Consider the following 6,000-nt stretch of genomic DNA (forward strand, 5'->3'; position numbering starts at 1 on the left):
TGCATTTTTATCTTCTTTTTCTCTTTGCTTTATAATTTAAATATAGGACTGGACGGGGCAGATCCAGGATGCTGGTGGGACCCTTTGCAAGTCACCCATGCAGATTTGGGGGTGGGCTCTGCTGTGCTTCTCGGGGTGCCCCAGGCCAGGCTGCTGAGGTGTGTGTTGTGTAAATACCACCCCCCGGTGCCCGTGAGGGGGGGCCCAGCCCTGCGACGTGGTGGCGTCTGTGAAATGTGTAAAAAGAAAAGCCAGTGAGTGGTCTGAACCATAGTGTAACGTGTATGATATGTACGTTTGGGTGGTTTATTATTATTTTATTTTTATTTTTAATAACACAAGTCTAATAAGTACCAGCTGCCTAATTCTGCATCTTCTTTGTGTGCACATGCAGTTTGCACGTGGGGCTGGGGGGCTGTGCCAAGGGGTTTCTCTATCCCATCAGCCCCAGCTCTGTGGGTCGGGGTGGTGCTGACCCACAAGGTGTCATGAGTGTTTCAGCAACTTCCCCACTGCTGTGTATCTGAAGGTGAGCGGGGTTGGGGCATGCCATGGGGCTGGCTCTGAGCATCCCCTGGTGCTCATGACCCATCGTGGTCCCTGCTCTTGGCTCTGTGGTTGTCCACCTGTCTGGGCACAAGGGAGACAGCAGACCCCAGAGAGCTCTTCCACCTCACCAAGACTGACTAACCAGCCTCCAGCTGGCTTCCTTGTATTCTGGGCTCAGGCAAGTGGGGGGCTCTCCCCAAGCCCCCACCCACCTCCACTTCTCGTGCAGCTCAAACATCTGGAGTTACCCAGTTAAATAGCTGGAAAAAAATCTTCCACCTTCCCATCATGGCTCTCCAAGAGCAGGAACTGAAAAAAGCAAACATTAATGATATTCCTTGCTGTTTGTTTTGTTTAGGTACCGGTTTTATACAGTCATTAATGGCTTATGTAATTATTTCATTGCTGTTCATAATCACAACATTTAAACAAAGCCACAGTTAAAAGAAAGAGCAATCAAGCCAAATTTCCAGTGGGCTTAACTGCTTTCAAAGCTAATTTAAGTGGGGGGGGGGGGAAAAGGGATAATTAGCAGTCAAGCAAGGAGTTGCCTTCCCGCCCGCGTCGATGCAACCGGAGGTTGGCTGGTGCAAGCTCTGGCAGGCTGAAGCTATGCTGGGGCACCACCACATCCCCCCGTACCCACCCAGCCCTGGCCACCCCCTTGGTGGTGAGGAGTGCTTGTCAGCCCGGGGCGCTGACAGGGCCTGGGGGTGACGTGGGGCAGGGGTTTGGGTGGCAGCAGGGGAAGTCACACAGTCCTGGTGGCCACGGCCAGCAGCCGTAAGCTTTGCGAGGGCAAGAGATGCTGCAGCTCTGCCATGGTGAGGGCGAACGTTCCAAAACAGCTCTTCAGGGAAAAAATTACTAATTCAGCAGAGGAACTGAAAAGCCTTCAGCACGCTGTGGTACGCTCCCATTTCCTAGAGCACAGCTCTCACCCACCCCACGAGCCTGCGCCGAGAAATGCCCTACCAGGCCTGGCTGCTCGTCCACACGTGGGAAGAGCCAAAATGACCATAGACATTTTGCATCAGTGTTCTGTGGGCTGTGCTGTGGATTTGGGTTTTTTAACAGACCTTTTCCCAGTATTCAGCTGGGGCAAAATTGTTTGAGATCCAAAGGCAGCCGAAAGAGAGGCCAAGTTTGCACGTTCCCCCCCGGCCGGCTTGGGGACTAAAGCGTGCAGCTGGTTGAAATGTTTCTCATTTCAAGCCACCGATGGACATTTTTCATGGAAACCCAGAATCCGGAGAAGGAAAGTAACAAGATGTGAGAACACTACAGAACACTCTATGGTCGGTTTCCGTGCTGTCCAGCCAGCTTCACTCGTGAGAGATCACGGAAGCTTAGAGCTGAGTCCCAGCCTTAGTGGACAGACAGACGGGAGGATGAGCAGACAGATGGATGCATACACAGATTATTTCCCATCGTTTTTCTCGTGGTAACCAAAGTCCATATTAATAAAAATAGACCTGAATCCCACAGGAAAACATCCCCCTTCAGTGCAGCACTGTCGAGCAAAGAGCATTTTGCTCGGCCAACGAGGCACAGCTCAGTGCTGGGCTCTGGGAACATGATGCCTGCTGAGGACCCATGTCTCTAAGTAGGGGCAAGACTTAGATAGGAAAGACCTATTTGCTTGACCCCTTGTCATGGCCTGATGTTTCCTTGCTCTCCTTGCTCTCCTTTGATGCTCTTCGGGACACAGAAGAACCTGTCTCTGTCCTGTGATGCAGATCCATGTGGGTCTGCTGTCGAAGCGGAGTGGTGGTGGCCCTGCCAGCCCATCCTTTCCATGCTTCTGTGGTTATTAACATGGGAAAATGGTGCTTTGTCCCCTGTGGACAGGGTGTACTAGGGAGTGGTGGCCTGCTGCCATCCCTTGGGTGTGGTGACCACTCAGTCACACTTCCTTCACCCTGGCAGCCCTCTGGGACATGCAAGGAAGGCAAGTGTCCACGACCAGAGTCCTGCAGCTCGGACCTGCTGCTGACATCTCTGTGCTCCAGCATGACCCCAAAATACCCGTCTCTCATCTGCCTTCCTGAACACAATGAAAAGATTTCAGGCGATTTTTGTCCCTTAGTCCTCCTGAGGTGGGACTGGACGTCACCAGCTCCCAGCAGAGCAGAGGTGCTGCCGTGCCCTTCGTGCTGCAGCAGTGTCGGCCACCCCTCACCCGTGCATGGCATTTCACTCAGTGCTTTACAACCCTCACAAGCCTTGTTAACCTCCCAGATTTTGCTTCCTAAGCAAACCTTGTCCTGTACATTGCACATCCTCCTGCCATCCCAGCAGTTCCCTGTGTTCTTCCACCCGCCCGTGACCACCCAAGCTCCTGACAGAGGGGCTGCAGGACCAGGACAGGATATGCTTTTCCCACTCAGGACCACGTCAGCCAAGCGTGCTGCTCTAGCCACTCTCATCCCTGTGAAACAGTGAGAAATGTGCTATTCTTCAAAATGCCAAGTGTGTTTTTACAAGCCCTGGGGTCATTTATTACATCAGAGTTAATCACCGTGACATTCATTCATTTGTTCATTTAATCTTTCATCCAATCTATCTATCTCCCCGTTCATCTTTATTAGGGCACAATTCACTGGCTAAACACATGCTCCCTGCGTGCACAGGATACCCAGCACCTGTGCGGGGACGGGGCCATGGGACAGCAGGGGCTCAGTTCTGAGGAGCCTGGGAAGCGGGGAGGCAGCTTCCCACGTCGGCCGCGCAGGGGGAACATGAGGAAACCATTAATCGATGGTCTGGCCTGCGCCGTGTTTTCCCAAGGAAGAGACAAAGACGGGGAACGGCTGGGGTCAGCGGGCACCATCTGGAGAAAGCCGTCAGCTCCCTCCTTCAGGGGTTTTCCCACCTCAGCAGTGATGGAGAGGATGAAGCAAAAGGGAAGAGCAGGCCTTGTCAGTGCCCTGGGAGTGGGGATCATCCTGCTGCACCCCGTGACCTGTCTCCATGCTGTGACACTACACCATATTTGCCAGTAGCACAAAATGAACGTCCTACCCAGGGATGCTGCTGCTGCAGCAGAGCCATACCTGGTCCCCCTGTGACCTGGGCTCAGCACCACTGTGCCTGACTCCAGGCTTTCACTGCTCAGCTGTCGCCACAACCCCACGTCTCATCCTCTGCCATTCATGTCCCCAGGCCACAAGACACAGGACCTGTGTGGGATTGCTTGTTTCGGGGATTGCCACACTTCCACTGAGTCAGTGACAGGCTGGGGGCCTCTGCACAGGGCAGGATCAGGCCCTCACTGCCAGCAGGCATCCATTGAAGTGAGTCCTCTATTTACACAGCCACGGCGAGACTCAAATAAACCACTGATGTTTTCATCTTGAACAAGAGTCACTATCCCGAAAGCCTGGAGAACGGGCCTCTCCACTGTCAAAACAAACACCCCCTCAGCGCACCCACGCAATGGGAAATCATCAGCCTTTGTTTACTGGGAGGAGCAGGGAGAGGTGACACTTCCAGAAGACGTCTGGTGCTGGGGGAGGTCGGAGGAGGGGTTGCCTGTCAGAGAGCCAGCAGCACCCAGCCGGGGTGCACACAGCCACTGGCTGACCCTGGTTTGTTTCGGCGAGGACCAAGGCCCTGGTCGTGGTGTGAGGAGAGAGGCAATGGAGGTGGGGCAGGGCAGACCCAGCTCAGCACATCCGAGGGTTCTGGAGGTGCCTGGGTCCGGTGTCACCCTGGCACCAGCATCCCCATAGAGACCTCTGAGCAACTGCATAAAGCCAGGTGGTGCATCCTGCCTGTCCCCTGCCTCTGCCCAGCCGGACAGATGACAGCAGGAGCAAAGCATCCCCAGTGCTTGCAGCTCCAGGGTTGTGCGATGGGTCACTAACCCGACCCCGTGGCCATTTGAATCTCTTGGTATGTGGTGGCTCTTAAGTGTCCCTTCCCAGTGCCGCTGGCCACCCATGCCGTGCTCCCTGCAGCCCTGGGGCCTGGCCAGGACAGGGTCGGGTGCTGCTGGGGTCAGTGCTCTGGGAACCCTTGGTGCTCTCCACGCTGTGAGGGCTTGTCCATCAGGAAGCCCAGCAGAGCCCAGCAGTGTCTGGCTCACGTCTTGAGCCAGAAATCAGGGTGGCTTTGGCCAGCCCACCCATACGGACCTTCACGCTGTCCCTTTTCCAGCAAAGCCAGACGGTGCCTGGAGCTGGGAGCAAGGCAGGGTGGCTGGGCAGTGCTGTCACCATCCCTGGCAAGGCTCAGTCCTTCCTCCTGCCGTGCCTGGGTCCCAGCCGTGCAGCAGCAGCCCCACAGGAGCCCTGCCTCCATCTCCATCCCTTGCTCCAGGGCTCAGCTCCTGGCCTTCTAGAGTGTTCCCTTTCTGTCAACCTGCTGCCTTGAGTGGGGAAATTCCCGCTCTCATCCGTTATGCAGAATTAGCTCTCAGGCAGCGCCTGGCCAATTCGTGGGGCCTTCATCTGCTCAGGGCACTCTCAGACTTTTCCCTGGCATCCAGCAGGATGGCCATAAATCTCCGCTACTGCCTCCGAGTCGAACATTTCCTCCGAGCCCCGTTATTAATTTTCTGAAAGATCCCATAAACCCCCAGATGGAAAAATACGGAGATATTTGCACATGTGCCGTAAAACACATTGCCCATCTATTTCAAATGGATGTGGCAATATATAAAACATACTTAGGGCATGAGCCAGGTTTCACGGTATTTAAACAAGGCGGCATGATGTAATTGGAATTTACAGTATAGGAGCAGATTGAAGCTGGGACTGGGTTGCATACCATATATCTTCGATCTCCTGAAGATTTGGCCTGCTTTACAATGCCAAATGCCTTTTGTACTTGTCACCTATATTTTAAGTGGATGAACAGCTCCTTTCGTGAAATAGAACGGTTGGAAAACTATATATTTTTTCCATCTGAATTTTGCAGCCTCTCCAGAGAGGAGATCTGCCCAGTCCCACCACAAACAGTGCCTGTTCCCAGGGATGCAGGTGTCTTAGAGTGTCCCCCTGTCTGGGTGGCTCCTGTCCCTGGGTAGCATGGTGCCACTGTCTCTCGCCCACTGGATGATCTTCCTTGTAAGGGTGAGCACGAGGACCTGCTGCCCACAGCCTCTGTTCCCCAGTGCAGAAGGGGGTGAGCCCCAGCACTGCTCCCTGGTGCTGGGAAAAACAACCAATGCTCCAGGTACTTCTCTCGAGGGTGTGAGCAGGAGGTGTTCCAGGCAGAGAGCAGCCCCTGGAAGAGGTGTCTCCACCAGGTTCCCCAAAAAGATATACTCTGGTGAAGCTTGTCATGTGTTCGCCCACCTCCCTGCAGCCCCTTGAAGCCAGAATCGAGGGGAGTGGGGAGCAATGGGAAAGCCAGGAATGCTCAGAGGCCACCAACAACAGGGCTGTCCCCAAGCCATGCCCATCAGCAGTGCAAGAACCCTTCTGCCACCTCTCCCCAGGACGG

The sequence above is a fragment of the Gallinula chloropus genome (assembly GCF_964237585.1).
Source record: "Gallinula chloropus genome assembly, chromosome: 15".
Classification (NCBI taxonomy): domain Eukaryota; kingdom Metazoa; phylum Chordata; class Aves; order Gruiformes; family Rallidae; genus Gallinula; species Gallinula chloropus.